The 21,765-nt window shown below is 35.1% G+C and overlaps 2 long non-coding RNA genes across 3 annotated transcripts in view; both read right to left on the minus strand.

Moving 5' to 3' along the window:
• Positions 1-5,181, minus strand: part of LOC133533386 (uncharacterized) — a 59,379-nt gene extending 54,198 nt beyond the window's left edge. For both annotated transcript variants that reach the window (XR_009801867.1, XR_009801866.1), the window contains exon 1: positions 4,730-5,181. This is a non-coding gene — a long non-coding RNA (uncharacterized LOC133533386). The remainder of the gene's footprint in view (positions 1-4,729) is intronic.
• Positions 1-21,765, minus strand: part of LOC133533385 (uncharacterized) — a 247,009-nt gene that overhangs the window by 204,808 nt on the left and 20,436 nt on the right. The gene's annotated exons all lie outside the window — the stretch shown is intronic.

Here is a 21,765-nt window from a genome sequence, read left to right on the forward strand (position 1 = left end):
CAACAAGCCTTATTGAGCGTACTGTGGGACTTAGTCAATTTGTGTAATAATGTCCTATAATATTTATTTATTTATGTAATTATAGGCTAGCAGCTATTTAGCTGATGAGCCTATGTCACACAGTGTCCTGTAATATACAGGATATATTAAATTGTAATTTGTGCTAAATATGCTATGGCATATATAAATCAAAATATTTTAAAAACTATTATTTTGTAAATTAGCCATAATTATTATTATAACTATTAGTACTCCCGAGAGTCGGTCAGGGTCTCCGTCTCCGGCGTGTCTTCGTCGGTCGGAGTGGACCCCAAGGGGACCCGCAGGACTCTCAGCTCTGGCTTGCCTTCATTGGCCGTCCAGAGAGGAGTCGTTAGAGCTAAATGCTCCAGGGGTGGAAGTGAAAACTTGCATAAGACGCGAGTTGGCACAGTGGCTATTATCAGCCACTGGGTAGAAAGCGGCGTACACCTCTCGACACCCCTGAGCCGCTCACACCGGTGTTGCTCCTGGTCGTCTTCACGACGGCATTTTCAGGGGCCCATCTAGTGGGCGGCGAGTCACCGCCTGCCTCGATAACTAGTGAAAACATTGTTATGGCAGGTGTCCGGATGTCTTTGCAATAACCCAGTCTCATTGTCCTCCCAAACTTCAATCCATAGACCGTTATACTGTTCACTTTACTACAATAGTCCCAATGCCTGTTGCGACCGGTTCATGGGTGTCAATTGTTGCGCCCGTGAACGGGTTCCAGCAGGCGTTCTACATGACATTAAAGCTCTCCAAGAGGCCTCTACGTGTTGGATCTATATCCCCACGCAAGCCTATCAAAAGACCGGGATTTATAGGCCCGTGAAATCCAAGGAGATACAATAATAATAATAATAAAATGCTTTATTGCACACTACAAAAAAAAATGGTACAAAGTATGTAAAGGTATAAATATGTAGGTAACAACAGGCGGACTTATCGCTAAACAGCGATCTCTTCCAGACAACCTTCAGATAGAGAAATGGCGAACATAATCAAGGTAACGGGTGGTGCAAAAATAAAATAAAATACATATACTACAAATATTTAATATATATAGGTATACTACATTTATTACTATATATAAACAATATATAAATAACAAATAAATATATAAATAAATGACAAAGGAAAAGCCATACAAATAACGAAGAATTTCAAGAATAACAACTACATTTATGAAAGAGACAAGTAATGTTCTTTTAATCGGTTTTTAAAAATAGAGAGCGATTTAGCACGTTTGATGTCAACGGGCAGAGCATTCCACAGCCGGACAGCGCGAAAACTGAAAGATTTAATGTAAAATTTCGAAGAGGAAGGAGGGGGAACTAGTAACAGATTTTGAGAGCATCTGATAGAGGAAAGAAATTTAAACCGAGTTTTAAGATAACAAGGAGTATTGGGGTGAAACAGAGTGGCATACAGGAGGGAGAGAATATGTGCGTTGCGACGGAAACGAATAGGTAGCCACTTAAGCTTTGAACGAAAGCTTGAAATATGATCAAATTTGCGCAATCCAAAAATAAATCTAATGCAAACATTTTGAAGTCGATCAAGTTTGTTCAATTGCTCTTCAGTAAGGTCTAAATAGCAGATATCTGCATAATCTAAAATAGGCAGAAGGAGAGACTGAGCAAGCGCAATTTTAGTGGCGAGAGGCAAGAAGTTACGAAGGCGACGTAGGGAACCAACTGTAGCAAAGATCTTCCTGCTCACCTCGCTGATCTGCGGAGACCAAGAAAGAGTTCGATCTATTATCACGCCAAGATTTTTAACCTGGTTAGAAAAGGGAATGAGTACCCCATCGAATAAAACACCAGGTAAACTTTCGAAATCGACTCTTGCTATGCTTCTCGGGCTGCCAATGATAATAACTTGAGTTTTGGACGGATTAACATTTAAACCATAGCAAGAGCTCCATTCAGAAATGCGTTCTAAGTCGGTGTTAATGGAATGAACAACAAGGGGTAAATCGTCAAGCAGGCCTTGGGAGTAGATTTGGAGGTCGTCGGCATAGAGATGATAAGAAGAAAGGAGATTAGAAGTAATAGAATTTATGAAAATTGAAAAGAGTAAAGGGGACAGCACGCCACCCTGCGGAACGCCAGCCACCGTACTGCACCAAGATGAAAATAAAGAGTTATCAGCTTTAACCCGTTGCCGGCGACCATCCAAGTAGCTGTGAAACCACTTAACTGCTGCAGGAGAAACATTGAGAGAACGCAATACCCCCAACAAGATGTCAAAGTCAACGGTATTGAATGAAATATTATAGGTACTCATACATATTTTTTATAGGTACAGTACAAGGTAAAGGCTATTTGTACTGCAAAAGAGATGCAATTAAAGCAATTTATCTCTAAGACTAAAGGGGTTTTCATTTAATTAAATAAATAAATATAGGACATTATTACACAAATTGACTAAGTCCCACAGTAAGCTTAATAAGGCCTATGTTGAGGGTACTTAGACAACGATATATATAATTATAATGGACCTATGAATAAAAATACGTGGTTATACTTAAATACGTAGCAGGGAATTAAGTTTAAGTGAATTAAGAAAATAGGTTTAACCGAGACCACGGAAATATTATTAAGTGTTGATAACTTTTGACCTTTACTCTTGAATTTACAATTTAAACAGCTAGGATATAAACGAGTTAAAGTCACTGCATCAAGACAGGCAGACAGATTCAACTGGAAACTTCAGACTCTTTGCGGACATTTAAATCTTACGTAAATAATGTAAATAAAAGCTTTCCTTAGCTTAGCTTACTTACCCTCTCTACAAATCAGATAGAACTTTGTTCATCGTTACCTGGAAATAGACGAAAACATTATCATTAACGAGACATATTTAACACTTTTCAGATTGATTCGTAAAATTCGAATGATATATAGGTAACGACTGGGAAACCTATTGATATAACATGTATAGTAACATTTTGAAGTAATCGTGTCGTTTCTAAGCAAAAAATCCCACTTCGTCGCTTGCCATATGAACACTTTGACACGCTATTCGTATAAAGATACAAGAAAATCTTGTCCTTATTGTAAACGACAAAGTGGAAAGGTTCCACTTACTAGACTTTGGATAATTGTGAGTTTTAAATGTGTCGATTTAAAACTCAAAATTATCCACAATCAAAGACTTTGCATTGCAGGACGTGCCAATTAGTGCCAAATAAACATGTATGTATGTATGTATCTTCTTCTCCCAGTGCCATCTCCTACCGGAGGTCGGCTATCATGAGGGCTATACGGACTTTAGAAACAGCCGCGCGGAATAATGAACGTGTGCTCTGTTTAAACCATGTTCGAAGATTATTGAGCCATGAGTTACGTCTTCGTCCGGATGATCTTTTCCCTTGGATCTTTCCTTGGATAATTAGTTGAAGGAGTTCATACTTTTCGTTTCGCATGATATGACCAAGGTACTGTAGTTTGCATTTTTTAACTGTCCTTAAAACCTCGACCTCTTTATTTACTAACTGCAAAACTCTTTCTTTGGTTATTCGATGTAGGTATGTATAAACCCTTTTATTTAAAAAAATACTAAACATAAATATGGCACAGGATAGGCTGTACAAAGACGAACTTAAATTCCTAAGTGAAAGTTTATTCAGAAAAAAAACGCGTTTGAATTTCAAATGAAATATACATAGTTAGAGCACTTATGGCTTATTAATATATGAGAAAAGGTATATGACACATATAGAAAAAACGCTATCTTAAAGCTGCGTGATGGATGTGAGAAAACACACAACTTGTTAACTTATTATCATCAGTTACATTAGCAAAAACGAGACGCGCTGCCTCGTCGGACGTGCCATTACTTTGGGCGGAAAATTTGGTAGATATATTGAATTCTTGGTACGCACCTATCATTCTTTTTCATTATTTTTATTCTCAGGCTTGTGGATTATAATACCTTGTCGTAAGAATTACTTTACTCTGTTGTGACATTGATTGATTTGCTTTTGTTATACCTACGGAATGCGGGTGTTAGAATTTGAATGTATGGTTATTTGGTTAAGTAAAGTTTGTTTAGCAATAACGCAAACATTGACCGTGAGGTTATATTGACTGAGCCTGTTGAATCTGCGGTATTGGGACTAGGGAAATCTAACAGTAACACTAAAGTAATTGTTAATTAACCAAATATATATGCATACTATTCTTTGTATCTATATGCTCCTTCATTATTCATCTGCATTTAGATATATTGCGAAACACATGCAAAACCGTTGCAGTCTGTCATCTTTACACTGATAGGTACCTAAACAAAACACAAGTCAATATTTCCTGAGAAAGAATCAAGCGACATTTTTGATTTAGTTTGTATATTTGTATCTAAAATACCCTTTTATTTTATAATGGACCATTGACCATAATTCAAAAAAATACGCAGCATACGTATCGAGAAATGGGCAGCGTAGAAGTGATTTACATAACTTCCGGCCATCTCATTATAATTCTTATACATATATCAATGTATGCTGACGTTGCCTTAATATGCTAGATGCATATGTACGTCTACACAAACAGGACTGAAAGAAATAACCCATTTTTAATTTCTACATCATATAATTCAAGACCTTTCGCCCACGATTGTATCTGATAGTGTTGAGGAATTCCGAATTTCCAAAATCAATAGCATTATTATAATCTAGTTGAACATAGATATTAAAATTTACCTTTAATGAACGTATACGTAATTTCCAATTTTTCACGAAATCCAATGAACCCTTTTTTACACAGTCAAATAGTTTGTTCTTAACCAAGCATTTATTTATTTCACATATTTGCTTTACTGCACGTTCTGAGCAAATAAGACGCACTTTTATTGGATATTTCATCAGTTACAATTGCAATTATCATTTGACGGTTTGACGGGTTACTCGTATGATTTTGATTACCCATAGTGACAGCGTTATCGTAGTGCTCCGTAAAGTATGACTATGAATACCACGGACCAAGGAGATTTTATTGGCTTGTCTTTGGCCTTAGGGCTTAATGCTTATCACCATTGCAGGTCTGTGACGGATAGGATTATGGTTGTTAATTAGAATCAATATTTTATTTATTTATCGACACACATATCATAAACCCTCTGTGATGCCTTCAAAATCCGTAAATAATGGCCAACATAACGGTTAACTGTTTTGTTACAACAATTTTCTTATCTGTGATAATGTTGTTATTGCTTCATAACTACATCAAAACCGATTTGGTTATGCATTCAAATTTGGATCATTTCTGAAAAAAAAAAGCAATTTGATTTAACCTCTATTCTAATATAAGTTTAGATGCTTTTTTTCCAAATGCAACGTTAATTGCATATAATTTTGACATATCTCGTATGTTAGTTTGTATCGAATGATACGGAAATAGGCCCCCCGACTCTAGTTAGTCTCTGAATTAAAAAAAAATTACATGCATGAAAAAAGTTTTCATTTACCGCCATTTGACGAACAGCTATTTTAATTAATTAAAAGATATTTTAATTAGTTTTAAGTATACAATGAATATGTTTTGTTGTTTTTAAGGTAACTATAGCAAAAGTTTCGTGTAAAATAAGCGATAAAAATATTTCAGTGACGCAACCACATATCCGCGAGTTCCACCAAGAGAGCAACGATTTGGCAACGATGCCCCAACGGAGGCTGTAATTTGGGTTAATGAATATTTATAATACATATAAAATTTATAATATGTGTGTAGATAAAATAGTGTATGTATTAAAACACTCGTGTGATCTATTTAAGAAACTCACTTCGTTTCTTAATCCCTCACTCGTATATATTAATGCCTTTTATTATGCAGCAGTCACATAAACTACTATATTTCTCTTAAGTTAGGTCGTTGAATAAAAGTAAAATATAAAAACACTTACAAGACAATACAAAGAATATTTAAACACTAATATGTTTAAATATTCTATGTTGTCTATTATTCTGGCGAACCCATAGCAAACCTCTTTGGATTTTGTTCGATCCGCTTAGCTGCATGTAGTGATTATATGCTCTTTGCTGCATATAAAATGACAGTTATGACTGCTCGGTTTTATTACAAATTAATTAATGTATTTAAAATATTATAAATAATTCATGTTAGATTGACCGACTCAACAAACTTTGGTTTCAATAATTATTTTTATCGATTATGATCATTAGCGCAAAACGTGGTGTGAGTGAGTGATTTTATTATTAGGAACAAATTGGAAAAAACTGAGTATAATAAATTCGATTTTATGCAATGAGTAAGTAACTTGTGTATAAAGCGGTTTTAAGTTAAATACATCCGTAGTTATATTTATACTTGTCTTTTCATCATCGTCCTCTCACAGTCATATCATAAAAAATTACTTTGAAATAAGTTACAATGTCTAGCGTCTGTATATATTCCAACAAAGCATTCATTCCGGCGACGGCTCGACGGCCGCCCTAGAGTATTACCCAAAGCAAAAGCTATACAGTACCCTAAACTTACAATTAATTTGCTCAACGCACAATCTTGTACAACTGACCTAGGCTAGTACAATCAGGTCTGAAAATATCGATACGAAAAATGTGCCAAAAATATATATACACTACCTTAATATATGGGCAATAAAGTCGTATATATATATATATATATATATATATATATATATATATATATATATATTTTTTTTTGTCATTTTTTTCGTGACCGTACTTACTTCAGAAGGAATTCAAGATTATATTTTCTAAAATAATGCCTGTGTATTGTTTGATCACTAAGTGACTCATTCTTTTAATGTTACGATTTTATAGTTTATGAAAGATATTTGTAGAATTATTATTTATAAAAAAAGTTTGCCCAGGAATTTGGATTAAATTGGTCGCAATAACTTAAGGCCCCGTAAGTTCGTGTTTTTCTCTCAATCTCACTGAGCGTAAGTGAGATGGATGTGCGTGCTCGGGACGGCGGATATTATGTTTTTTCATTTTAATTTGTTGTACGTTTTAACAAAAAAGTAATTGATTAGTTCACTCAAAAATAAAATTGAGCATTTTTAGAAGCAATTTTAACATATTTAGCTTTTGTGCATAAATTGTAACAATTTTTTAAAGTACTTGCGTTAGACCTATGTTCATTGTTCGTGATTTTTAGGGTTCTATGCACAAAGGGTCAAATGGGACCCTATTACGGAGACTCCGCTGTCCGTCCGGCCGTCTGTCACCAGGCTGTTTCTCATGAACTGTGATAGTTAGCCAGTTGAAATTTCTACAGATTATGTATTTCTGTTGCCGCTATAACAACAAATACTAAAAACAGAATAAAATAAATATTTCTTTCCAATCTCGAGGTTCTCATCCAATCACCGAAGTTAAGCAACATCGGGCGGGATCAGTAGGTACTTGGATGGGTGACCATTTTCATAGATAATGGTAGGTACGGAACCCTTCCTGTACGAGTCTGACTCGCACTTGGCAGATTTTATTTTTTCTATCGAGTGAAAGACAAATAGGATTCGAATTAATGAAATTTCTAAAGGAAATCTTCAAGACTGCTATTTGTTTTTTTGGAAACCGTACTGTGATCTACAAAAACTCCGGTCTCTGTACCTACGGCACCTTAAGTCTGGCTGAAATGTGAGGTACGTAGTGCGTCTAAATGTCGAGAGTTACCCAAGTTCTTTGAAGTCCATTAAACTTATATGAGACCCACTCATGAAAGTTTATAAAACTCCTATATATTATCATCATAAGTTTAAATTCCTATCCGCCACGTCAAAAAAAAAAGATTATACTTTGTCCTAATCAGAATACGATACTGAATAAGCCCTTAAACAAATCCACACTATTTTAATTACACGCTGTACAAGTTTAAATATGAATAATAAATTTTAATACAATATACCTCACCTAATAAAAATATTTTTTAAACATGTTCTACACTCCAAAATAACAACTCATATGACATTATTGCTTATTTTGTTTTCAAGTTACCTACATGTAAAGTTTTAAGCGTGTCATAACAAACATTCATTATTTTAAAATACAGACAAATATAAAGTACTAAAGAATGTGAAAGTTAGAAGAAGTAAGTTTAGGCTGTGGCGTGGCCGGGATGAGTGCGATAATGGCGTGTCACTCATGCGGCACTGGATGCTACAGATTTACATCCCGGTGATTTATGACTTCTTCATACACAGGAAAAAATATACCGGGGCGTACATGGGCGCTGGGCCCGGGGGTAAACAAAACTCATATTTACAATGCACATACTAAACGCGTAATAATACAAATCTTTGACTGGTATTTTGAGCCATCCCATCAAACCAAAAAAATAAAAAATAAATGGTAGGTCTGGTCTAGTGAGTAGTGACCCTGCCTATGAAGCCGATGGTCGCGGGTTTGAATCCCGGTAAGGGCATATATTTGTGTGATGAACACAGATATTTGTTCCTGAGTCATGGGTGTTTTCTATGTATATAAGTATGTATATATCGACGCATAGTACCCATAGTACAAGCTTTGTTTAGTTAGGGGCTAAGATGATCTGTGTAAATAATATTACCCCTAATATTTATTTATAGTGGTATAAGAATCGTGACATCAGATTTTTATACTTTTGTAATATGAACAGTATAATTATTGATTAATTTAAAAAGATGTCACCTTAGGGAGCGTCCATTAATTACACGAGGGAACTGCCGGAATACTCACTTGTGGTTGTACCCACAATTTTTTATTGTTCCGTTGTAGTTTAAATAATGACCTTTAAGATACCTAGATACATGGATTGGACATGTCAGTATGAAAAGTGACGTTTTTGTTTGAAGAAACGTCACTTTTAACACTGACACTTCAAATCCATATCGTATCTTCGTAGCAATTGTTTGACGTATCTTAAAGTTCGATGCAGGACGTGCGTAGCTTTTAGTACTCGTATAAAATCGACAACTTCTTTGCCTGAATGTCCAAAAAAATTTTTTTTATAATAATAATACTTACTGAAAGCTACCAAACCGACAACTAAACCAAATTTACAATTTTAATATGTTGTTGTTTGAATATCGGCTTTAGGACTTATTTGTGTAAATAAATGTTTATCATCACACTTTGACAGTCCAAGGGTCACCACTAAGTACAGGTACGAATGAAGTTGTGTGATGGCTATTTTGTTATTCAGTTTGCGTACTTCAATTTCAGAGGTGGCGTTTGTTATACCCTAACAAAGAAAATCTCGGAACGCATTTGGACAGAAATAAAAAAAATCTTCACTAACTAATTTTCGTTTTCGAGTCTCCTGTGAATACTCGTGAACGTGTGGAAAATATCTGAGGTCCTTTGACGTGTTTTCGCTTGTAGGAAGATAATAACCTATCTTGTTTCGCGCCGTACGTCATGCCCCGCCGTTTCTGTCTCTGAGCGTGCAACAAAGAGAGATGGCGCTAGGCGGAATGTCGGTTTGTCACTAACGCATCATTTGCAGTGTTTGCTAGACCGTTATATGAGCTTGTTTTTGGCAAACTTGCTGGCGTATTGCGAGGGCCGCCTTTCAGGCCGGCTCGGGGAGCGTTAAGTTCACGCAGGAGAATTGGTTGCTTTCATTAGAATTAACGGGCTCTGTTTTCGCGTCTGGCGAAATACTGTTATTTAGACTAATTAACCGAGTATTGTGATGTGATAGGGGGAGAATAACAAAGGTTTTAAGTTCCATTCCGGTGCTTACAGCGAACAGTACAATACAAAACTTGCTTAGCAAATTGTAATGGCTACGACTGAAATAGCATTCGCGTTAATAAGTAATGAAACTCAAAGCTTGGTTAAGAATTGGAAAACATTAAGTAATGAAAAGTTTTGGAAGACTTTTTTTATTGAAATATGCACCTGTATCATGCATATACAAACTGAAGACACAGCTTCAGAGAATTTCATCAGAAAGTACCTTTAGTAGTAGAACTTTAAGATACGTCAAACATGTGCTAAATAGGTATACGTTATGGATTAGAAGTGTGTCAAAAGTGACCTTTATTTAAAAAAAAAACGTCACATTTGACACTGACATATCTAATCCATATCGTATCTTTAGGATTTTTTGACGTATCTTAAAGTTCGAATCGGGCCGTATGTGTTGCAAAATTTTAAAGAGGCCTACACTTATATATATAAAAACAAATATATTTAATTTAACCACATTATAAATTATTCTATCCAAAAAAAAAAACTCAAAATAGTAAAGTAAATGAAAGAAATTTAAATAGATAGAGAGATTAATTTATTTCTCATAGAAAATTACATGATACTTATTTAACAATGTCACAATGTTTCTTAATAACAAGAACTCATAAAAAAATTGTCAGATTGTATATGATAATAATAATTCCTTAAAAAGACATAATTAAAGTAAAATAACTACCATCCCTTTAAAAACCTTATCACTTTATTTAAAATCAGATAGGATGCGGAACCCTCTATCTCTTGAATGCCGCTCCAAAGCTTTAAGCCCCATTTAGGTAGACGATTTTAGAACTTGCCTGCGATTTTCGTTCCATTGCGGTATTTGGTGGATCGATTAAATTCATTGTACTCTGTAGTTAGCAATGTATCGAACAGTGCATGCAAGTTTTCAACCGTGTAAATGGGGCTTTAAGACAACAGTAGAGGACCCGCGCGAAATCACCTTTTCATACAAACGTAGTCCTCATTTTCCTCTCTGGATATTAAGATTAGATGATTTATTTCAGGAAAGACGTAGTAATTTTGCATTGATGTCAAAAATATAAGAATTTCTGTCATGATCGACGTAATAAAATAAAAATGAAAATAATAACAATAAAATAAAATTATAGCTCCAATAAGGATTGTCAATACAATTAGAATAAAAGCAAGTAGGTAAATACAAAATCCAAAATATAAATTTACAATGTTAACATTATTGAAAATATTTTGACACAATTTGTTGTATATCTACCTACCCCAGCTACATTGGAAAAAAATCAAACGTAGTGGCATACGTTTGATTTTTTTCCAATGTTTAATTATTATAAGAGGAGCATTAAAAATTCATATGAAAACTGTTTTTCGCTCCTAATTTTTAAAATAATGAAAATAATTTTTACTTATTGTTTAATCGATACTACATTTTAAGCTACTGTTAATATACATCAAATTGTGTAAAAATATTTTCCATAACGTCAAAATCCAGAGAGGAAAATGAGGACTACGTATGTATGGAGAAGCGGCCATCCCCTTTCCTCTTTACCAATCTTGTTTATTTAAAAAAACGCGTCTGTCTGTGTGTATGTATGTTCGCGATAAACTACTGAACGGATTTTCATGCCGTGATTTTTAGGAAGGTTTTGGTGTATAATATATTATAAGGTTTACTCGTGCGAAGCTGGGGCAGGTCGCTAGTTTATTTTAAATACAATAAAATAAATATACTTATATCGGTATTACAGAAGTAATTTTATATTACATTTAAGGAAATTTGTCAGAACAATCTCTTAGAGAATAAAATCGCAACGATATGTTAAAATATTCTCCAGCTCAATTTGCGTTGAAAATGTGGCCCTCCCTTGTAATGGCTAAATGTATATTAGTGTGCGTCCCCGGCCACTACAGTAATATTGTTTTCTTTTTATTATTCGACCTCTAAAGCTTTTACTATAGTGAGCTAGTACCGAGGCGTTTCCTTTTACGGTTTCAAGTAATTTCATTGTATAGTCTGGGCAACAAAGACGGTAATGCTAAGAATCCACAGTATTATGTAACATTGTCCTTATGTCCAGCCGTATTGAAAATTGGACAACTTTACGATCAAACTAGCTCGCCATCATCATCTAGATGTTTTATCGGCAACGCACTTCTCATGTTGGAGGAAAATGATTTTTTTTTTTAAATAATGTTTAAAAAAAATGTTATGATTAGAAAGAGTAAGTTAAATTTGTCCAATATTGTAATTTTTAAGTTTAAGACAGAAATTATATTTTCCTCGGTTATATTATGAAGTACATATTGTGCAACAGTGATGGGAAGCTTGTAAGTTTCCAAAGTGAAACTTACACTTAAATTGCTTGTAAGTTATTCTGTAACTTTCAAATGGAAATTTAGCTTATATTTTTTATACTCGTAATTTTTTTTTAGTTCTCGAGCTTTCAGCGAACAGACAGATAGACGCGGCGGGACGACTTTGCTAAATAATATGTTTAGAAATAGAATTAGTTAAAGCCCTGCCTGCATTCTTGTCTCAAAACTGTTCACTTTTTTAGCGGCATTAACAGCATGCCACATAGAATGAAACGTCAAGCGGAGTCTACAATGTATAATGCTCAATTAAAACAATACGATTATTAATGGTTTACGCGTGACAATATAAAGTTGATTTACGTTACTAAATTGTATTTAAATTTGTTTTCTTTGTGTTGCAATAAATAATATTTACTTACTTACTTACTTAAATTGTATTACAATAAACGTATGTATTCCGTTTGCAATTCACAAATTTCCCTTAAGGACCCCTAATTGTAGCACGGACGAAAGTAAAAGCCATGCCACCATTAATTCCACAAAAATAATCTCAATTTAAAAAGCAAATTAGATGAGCCGGTAATACCTCGGGCCCATTCTCTTTCGTCCAATGATGACGTAAGAATTTCATTACAGAAGAGTTCCCCTGCGCCCGCTGGCCCTTTTTCAAGAGGATTAAGTTGTAATCCAACAGGAGGACTGAAATCATTCATTAGAATGCAATTCCTAGCTTTATTATGCCCGACACAATGTTTTCAGTGCCCGATAATGGATTTAAATTACTTTTTAAATGTGATTCATATGGTAAATTTCAGCAGCGCGGCATGTTAGGGTGACCGCATACTGAAGCGGATGGAGAAATAATTGACCTCCAACTGCGATGTAACGTTAAAAATTAAATGTGCGCAGACTTTATTTAGTTTCATAACCGGACAAGTGTATAAATTAGGCCGTATTAAAGTGGAACAAATTACCTGTCACGAAAACAACTTGTTCATTAATTACCGAAAGAGCTACTGTAAACATCGTTGTGAAATTAATTGAGTCAAGTGTTGTTAATTTGATATTTAATATGTTTTACTACATATTTATTAATTTTCTAAGTTAGTTGTAACAGGGCTATAGTAAATATAAAGTTTTATTAATTAGATATTATATACTACACACAAAGGCGTTATGCTCGATTAGGTTATGCTTATAACAATCTACCGACGCTTTAAATATTTAGTGAGAGAGGATGTCCCCGCACATACTTAATGACTTTGTTTCAATTTCATTAAAACAAACAAAATAAAGTAACAATCACTACAGCCCAATAAAGGGATAACATTAATAGAATAACAAAAACTGTTAATTCGAGACGAATCCATCAACATACGAGGCCCTAATTCGACGTAACTCAGCCAGTGGGCGCACACAAGGACAGCGCGCGATGAGCCCTGGTATTAAATCTAGATTACCGTTTGGCGTTTCCGCCCGGCTGGATAATCAACGCGACTATATTAAAGCTATCACTCAGACGCATGACAAGCACGAACCGCGCGTGACGTCACCATACTCGCCAATCGAACGTAAATTGTCGAGTATTGTCGTGACAATTACGAATTTACATGAGTTATGGAACGACCCTGCTTGAAAAATGGCTCTGGGTGTTTTTAATTGTTCTTGTTGCCTGCCGTTTTCGGCTGCACTGAACATTTCACTTTTTGGGTTCTTTTTTAGTTTGATGTGCTATTTTAGTTTCCATTGAATATATAAATAGACGAATTAGACATTCGACTTTCAAACACGGAGAATGGCAGTTGTTTTGCGTAAATACTATAGTAAAGCCAATTATTGGGATTAAGTTACCGATACCTGAAAGCTCATTTAATCAGCGGTAGCAAATAAACCGGGAAAACGCTAGGAAGATAATTATCAAATGGAATAACCTGTAGTTTACTCGTAATTGCGTAGAATGGGTTGTATCGGAATGAATTAGATTATTGTGTTATTGTTCTAGAAGGGACGCCCACTTATCGTGTTGACGTAGACGCTACGGTTCGGGCTATATTACATAGTTCTGAGTGACAGTGACCTTTCTGAATTTAAGTAGAATCTATTCTGTGATTATAACCAATTTTAAATTAAGTCGTGTTATATTGCATGTTAAGGAAATTTACTACAGCTTTTAATTGCTTAAAAAGCCATTGCATACGTTACATCTGAGGCTTAGTAACCGTATTCAGGCTAATTTATACGTCTGATATGAAGCGTGTTACCCGTACGCATAAGGATAAAAATTAAAAGTTTGTAGGTATTCAGTTTTCAGTTTGTATTCAGTCGCGCTTTACCGTAAGTAAACAAAACAACGAATGTCTTCTTATAAAGCTACTCGCTATTTTATTCCAACAGTTTCCTTCATAATTAAGCACTATCTTTCCATAACGGCATCAGGCTTTGTCATGATTACGCGAGGGCATTTAGCCCGCGATACGTTCTCATTCGGAAAATCGCAAAAGATAAAATACAGAAGGTTGAATAGGATATTACATTCCGACAATTTGCACTATATACAATAACCAAGTTCATAGTATATATAATTATATTTTTATTTTCTAGCCTATTCTGGTGTCCCACTGCTGGGCAACGGCCTCTCCCCTTCGAATTTAAACTGTCGTGAGGCATACTAACATTAAACCCGAAACATATCGCACGAGTTGCTATAAACACGTGAGTTAAATCATAAATCTAGTTTAATGCCTCTCTCCTTGATCTCCACGACTCCCAATCAAGTGCCTCTTTCGGCCAGTTGTTGAGGAAGGTATCTAGTAACCTAGACCCGCCATCTCCGTTTGGACCTACCGCGTTCGTGCCCATTTTCTGGCATCCACTTCGTAACTACACTAGCCAACCTTTCTAGATGCTGAGACACACGTTATCGGCCCAGTCCCATTTGAACCTAAATCCCATATTTAAATGCATATATCCTTTACACATCAGGTTCCATTTATATTGTGTACAAGAAATAAGAAGTTATTTTAAGAAATTCAACCCCCAAGGGGGTTAAAATGGGGTGAAAGTTTGATTGGGGCTTAACTTATTGAAAACATCGTTGTGTTTTTGTTTGTTGTATTACCTAATTTATTATTCATTGTTAAGTGCGGATTTTAGCGCTTAAGAGCGGGTATCAGTTTACCCGTGTTATGAAGCGCTTAAAAAGCCAAAATGAAAAGGTTTTAGTAAGCAACGGCTTTGGTAAGCAAAACCTTATAAAATACCCCTTCCGAAACCTTCGAAGGGGATATCAGACCGGTCCCTGTTTGACCTTATCTCATGTTACATGCAGTGGGTCTTCTGTATATACTTGTTATTTTGTGCTCAAACAGAGTATTTTTACAAGCGACGCGATTCCCTGCCGCGCCTGCGTTAATTGGATGCACTGACCGCGATGCAGCCGGGATGAAAATATTAACGTTCGCCGCAAAATATATCGGGATATTGGGATGTTTCCAGGTGAGCAGCTGCTCCATTATCTAGCGAAATATTATGGGGAATCGTTTTATCCGCTGGGATATTATGAGTTGTTTCATCCGACGATAAACACCATGGTTCACTGGATTAACACAGGCTGATAATTTCCAGTTTATAACGGCGTATGCTAGGATTAACGGTTTTAGAAAAAAATGATTGTAATGTAACCACTTGAATTTGAAGTAGAGCGCGGCAATAGCACCAAAAAGGTAGGCCAAGAAAATGGTAAAAATCGGCGAAAACCGTTGAATAAAGGTGCGACCAGACCGCAGCTTAAAAAACGGTCACGATACGGAATCGCAGTGTCGCGTCGTATGCGTACCGTTTTTGACGCATGCTCTCCACACCGCTGCTTAAAAAACGGTGACGGTACGGAATCGCAGTGACGTGCTTCACGCGAATCCTTTTTGTTCGCAAATTTTTGCGTCTTTTACGTCACCGGAGTGGTGTCTGCCATAAGATCTCCGTGTAATATTTTTTGCGATTTTTACGCAGATCAATTTACGGTGCGTCAGCGTATTTTAAGCAGCGGTGTGGGGAGCACGATCACGTAAGTAAATAATTTACTACTAATTTGAAATACAATATTTATATGCTTAGTTTAAATAATCAAACTTTAAAAAAAAGCAGTCCCATTAATTAATATTGAATTAAAACTATTTTGAGGTAGAAATGTTCGCTTTGAAATGGTAATACTTCAGATCTAAACAACATTTGGTATTCCGTTTACATTATCGTCTTAAGATGTGTGTATTATTAGTATTATTACTATACCTTAAAACGTAAATTCGAAAACGACAACTACAGGATAGTGTAATACGCCCTTATGGTTACCATGATAGATTTATGGCGGCCATGACACTCACTTGTCAAGTCAAGTTGTCACTTCACGGCATTCGGTCTGCTACTTAAAATAGTATTATTCAAACAGAAAGGGTTTTCAGAAAAGAACAGAAGTCATCTCAATACAATTTTGCGAGATTTGGCATTTTAAGATTATAAATTGTATGGAGATGAGACTTGTCACCGTACTCAGCATGTTTTAAAAATACTCTAGTTCCCAACTGAGCAAGTCTTGTACTGTATAAATTATAATTGCTTAGAGACGATACATTTGAATGTAATTTTGTACGTATAGTGAATAAATATTTACCTATATACATATGGAACATCTAAGAGTCGAAGTATAGGCAACACATTGAACAAAAACCCTTAATTTATACAGTTAGCAGCGTTTCATTAAAGGTATAAAAACGGAGTGAACGAAACCGGCAAAACGTACCACTTTGTCGCTTGCCATAAGGACAAGATTTGCTTGTATCTTTATTCGAATAACCTGTCAAGGCGTCCTTATGGCAAGTGACAAAGTGGGACGTTTTGCCGGTTTCGGTCACATATTTTGACGTAATTTCTGTATTCCATACAAAAACGGTTTATTATGTTCGTCACCTTCAGTAAGATAATAATATTTTTTATTATTCCAAAAAGGTTGGTGACATCTGGTCCGTCATACTGACGTTGACAGATGTCATTGTGACAGTGACATTTCTTGGTAGATTTGATGGAATTTATAAATTAGGGTATAGTCAATTTGTGTAATAATGTCCTATAATATTTATTTATTTATTTAAATGATATAAAATATATTGGCATATATATTCGGTATGCTCTACTAATTATTCCTTTATTAAATGTGTGAACGTACAATAATATTCCAACAATAAACATTAGAACATTATTAACCTTTACATCTGTACAATAATCAACCAAATTAGTGGTTGATGTCCGATTCACTAACAATACCGGTCAAATATTAGTTTTGAAAATGGTCTCCGGTGCAAATCGTTTCCATTTACGGGTAGACTAGGTTAATCATGCTGTTTGTGTTATTACTAATGTTTGATTAAAACAGTAGAATTTATTGGATCCGTAATTCAATTATTGCAATCAGTTTTGAGCAATGAAATAGTGGAAAACACGTTAAAATTAAATTGTCAGGAATCATTGTAGCATATATTTTAATTTTATTGAATCTATAAATAAATATTAGTGGACATCTTACACTGGACAACCTAGCCCCAAACTAAGTAAAGCTAATCAGCAGGCAATTAATTTGGGAGGTACGAGTATTAAATATGTTTAGTGCGCGTCGGCTTTTTAAAGATTCGTCGGCGCGCCTAATAGAGGCCTCGGGCGATCAGAGGGCTGGCCACTATTTCGCACAGCGTATAAGTATCGCTATACAGCGGGGAAATACGGCCAGCCTACACCTAGCCTAGGCACCTTGCCCATTGACGGCGATTTGGGCCAAATTTTTTATCTTTAGTTTAAGTTGTTAGTAAGTTTTATTTTATTATGTATGTTTATTTCTTTGTTTTTATAATAAAATTACATCTTGTCTCAATATGTTTTCATTTTACTCGCGTAATTTAGATCGAATATCTATGGGGAGAAAAGTACCATATAAAAGAGTGTCATGCCCGAATAGATTTTTTTAGGTACTTAATGTTAATGCTGATAATATAAATATTTTGATTTTGTCACATTTTTTTCAGATTCAGGTCACTCAACTAGTTAAGTTTCCCTGATAATATGCAGTTTCTCGAAATCCATAAAACACTTAAACCTATAACGATTTTAATAACGCCCTGTAGTACCTCGTCTATCCGTATAATATTTATATTAAGCCAGCAGCGCTAAGCATGACATAACAATCTAATACATATTGTTATTACGTTTGAAAATTATGGGTAAAACAGAGCAAGTGACACACACATTTCATTTAATATCTTTATATTAACGGCACCAATCATGGGACATTTAAGAGACAATTTAAAGTATTTTTGATATTTCACCGACATCTGTAAAATTTCTACCGCTTTATGCTTTAAAAGTTAAATGTCCAATTCGTCTTCTATGTTTTCTATGTATTTAATAAAAGCTGCTGCAATTGGTATCAATATTATTAACCAATTAAAACTATGGTTTTTTACTCCAGTCATGGGATGTATAGCGTCATTAGTTTTAAAAGTAACAAATATCCATGAAAAATTAAGCCCTTACGCAGCTCTTCTTGTTTATGGTAAAATGTTGTCAGCGTTTAAAAATTGATGGGAAATACTTGTCTTACATAATTTGTCTATACCATCCCATTACTGGTGCCTGTTCCATTATAGGGGTGTTTACTATATAGACTGTTACGATATTTCGTAATAGGTATGTTATACCTAGTGTATTGTGCAACGAGGGGGGTAAGTAAAATATTGTAAACGACAACCGCAGGCTGCAGGAAATTAAAGACTCGAGTTACACACAATGTTTTTCATCATACTTTCGAAGAAAAAACTAAAGTTTGAGCGAAATAATTATTAAATAGTTTTCAAAAATTACATATACAATTTTATTCAATTATAAACGTCAGTATTTTAACAAAAAAAGTAAAACTCTTTTATACCTTGACTTTAAACAATTATTTATTTTTAAATTTGCATAAAAAGGTGTAACTATGTTTTTTGGTAACTATCAACAAGACTTGTTTGTAGTTTCTGCTACTAATTATAAGTAAAAATTAAGAGAAAAATAAAGCAAGCTATGCATTTAGCGCTTGATGTTAGCAATATTAAAAACTTGTTAATTAAAAATCAAATTTGAAGTATTTGAAAGCAATGAAACAAGCGCATACGGATACCTACAATAAATCTATCAGTTTAAGGCCGTGTACTGGTTACATTCGGATGGTGACTACAGCAACGTTACTGTTCTCAATCTTCCTTGCCGTAATGGCAATGGCGACTCCATTAACCATTTTTATCCGGATTATGAAATGTCCTAATGTGGCTCGCAAAACCAAACTTTGTCTTAAAGTTGCGGCCACGCGAGGCGCAATGGAGATGTCTAGTCGAGTTGGTCGAGGAAAAATGGTGACATCGTATAACACCGTGTTTTAAGCAACGGTGTGGTCGGACCTTTACTTCTGCAGCGATGATGTGGGCAATGTCACTGTCAATTATCTCTTTAAATTGCGTTGTTGCAATTAGACCGTTCTATCAGTCACATCACAGATCTAAAATGAAAAAATTGTCTACCAAAAATCAAAAGCGCGAGAACGTCATGTCATTAGAAGTATTCAATTCTTAATATGTAATTGTGTTAATTTTTCAAGTTCCACCCAAGACAGTGCGTTTTTCCACTTTTAATTTATTTCTAAGCGACGTTTTCTCTTTCGCATACTTTAATCACATCTAAGCGTAAGCGTCATTCTGCCTGTACATTTAATCATATAGAGGAACAGTCAACGCTGCAGCAGTATTCCTCAGCCTACTCGTATTGTAACCTTAAAAGCTCAGCCAGGTTTCGAGCAACAATAACTTATTTCCTTGTTAATTAGTGTAGCTTCCAGCTTCATGCGCCCGTCGCTATCTTCCGTTATTGTTTCTGTGCTGAAGATTTAGTGGAGCTGACTATGGGTTATTCGTCAAAATGCCGAGAAATAGCTAATCTCGTTGAAACAAATAAGTCAACTTTTTCATTTTTAACAGCTATTCGGCTCGATTCGAATTTTAAGAGACGTTAAATATTAGGTCTAGATATGATATGGATTGGATATGTTAGTGTCAAAAGTGACGTATTTGTTTGAAGAAATTTCACTTCTGACACTGAAATATCCGACCCATATCGTATATAGACCTAATATTTGACGTATCTTAACATTCGAATGGGCCCATTATCACTGTTTGTTTATTTCACCAGCCATTCTACGAAGGTTGCTCTGAAAGTTTCTAGCTGTTTATTTATTTAAACTTTATTGCACATCATATATACAACAATGTACAAATGGCAAACTTAATGACTAGTGGCATTCTCTACCAATCAAACATAGCAACCATACCATAATGACCATAATTATACCAATGAAGTTTCTATAGCCTTTTATCCGCCGCATAAAGGGCTGCTCTTTTTCTATTATCTTGTGTAATAAATCTATTTTTTATACACACACACGCTGTTGTCACCGGGAGTTCCAACTTTTATTTTGAAATCTGCAGTGTGACCCAAATATTAAATGGCATTAAGAAGGACGAAACTCTCGCAGAATGAACACGTAGCGCATGATGATGGAGTATGCAAATAACTACAGAGCTACGACATGTCATGCCGAGCGTGCTACGATCTGTAACGGCTACGAATCCATCTCATATAGACGTTCATAAAGATGGAGTATCTATTAGTAACTATCATGGACTATCTAAATTTGGTACCTATATTATTTAGTCGCCCAGTAGCCATATAATAACAGCAGCCCGACTGTACATGGCCACTTAATGAATTAATTCCATTCATAATATTGAAATGCAATTATGCACTTTATGCAGCTCGCTGTACGTAAAGATAAAATAATTCAACTGATTTCAATTTGTACAGCTGTTTATTTTATTGTTATTTTGTTGCATAAAATACATCAGTCGGTTAGACTTACAATTTGCTAAATCCTGAAGTTTAATTCAATGTTGTGAATAACTTCCCAAACTATACAACGGAATGTGCAGCATAGATACCTGTGAGATTCCGTGCCGACATTAAGTTCGAGCCATAAGAGTGCCGCGGTCGACACTCAATTTTATTCATTGTGGGGACCCAAAAGGGCAATGAAGACCTTTCAGTAAAAAGGGGCGCCCTCAGCTTTACAGCGCCTTAGTAAATCAGATAATTTTTTTTCATTCAAGATTTAGATGACAGGCAATCGTCCCATTTTTTAACAGACTTCTAAATTGAGCCACGAGTGCAGTGGGTGATTGGAAAAGTAGAATATTAAACTTGGCGAGGATTCAAGGCACGATGGTTAAACATATTTTTGCCACCAAGTGAAACATAAAAAAATTCATTACACCAATTCGAGGAAAATACCAACTGTAAAACATCAAACATAATCAAATCCAAATGATCGTTGTTAAATATTTATCATTCAAATTCACCATTCAAAAGTAAATTTTACCAGCCAACACAAGAAAACAACTAAAAATTTGCATCAAATTACTTAGCCACACATGTGGATAAAACGCAATTTTCTCATCTGTTTTTGAACAATCAAGAGAGCCTTTACGAGCAGGTGTGGTAAAAACCTAACCATTTAAATAGGTCACGAAGTAAAAGGTATTCGTGTTACCGCAGTTTGATTTGCTCTCCGCAGTACTCCGCCGTGTGTCGCGAGCTACCTG

Source organism: Cydia pomonella, unplaced genomic scaffold, assembly GCF_033807575.1.
Source record: "Cydia pomonella isolate Wapato2018A unplaced genomic scaffold, ilCydPomo1 PGA_scaffold_161, whole genome shotgun sequence".
Taxonomy (NCBI): Eukaryota; Metazoa; Arthropoda; class Insecta; order Lepidoptera; family Tortricidae; genus Cydia; species Cydia pomonella.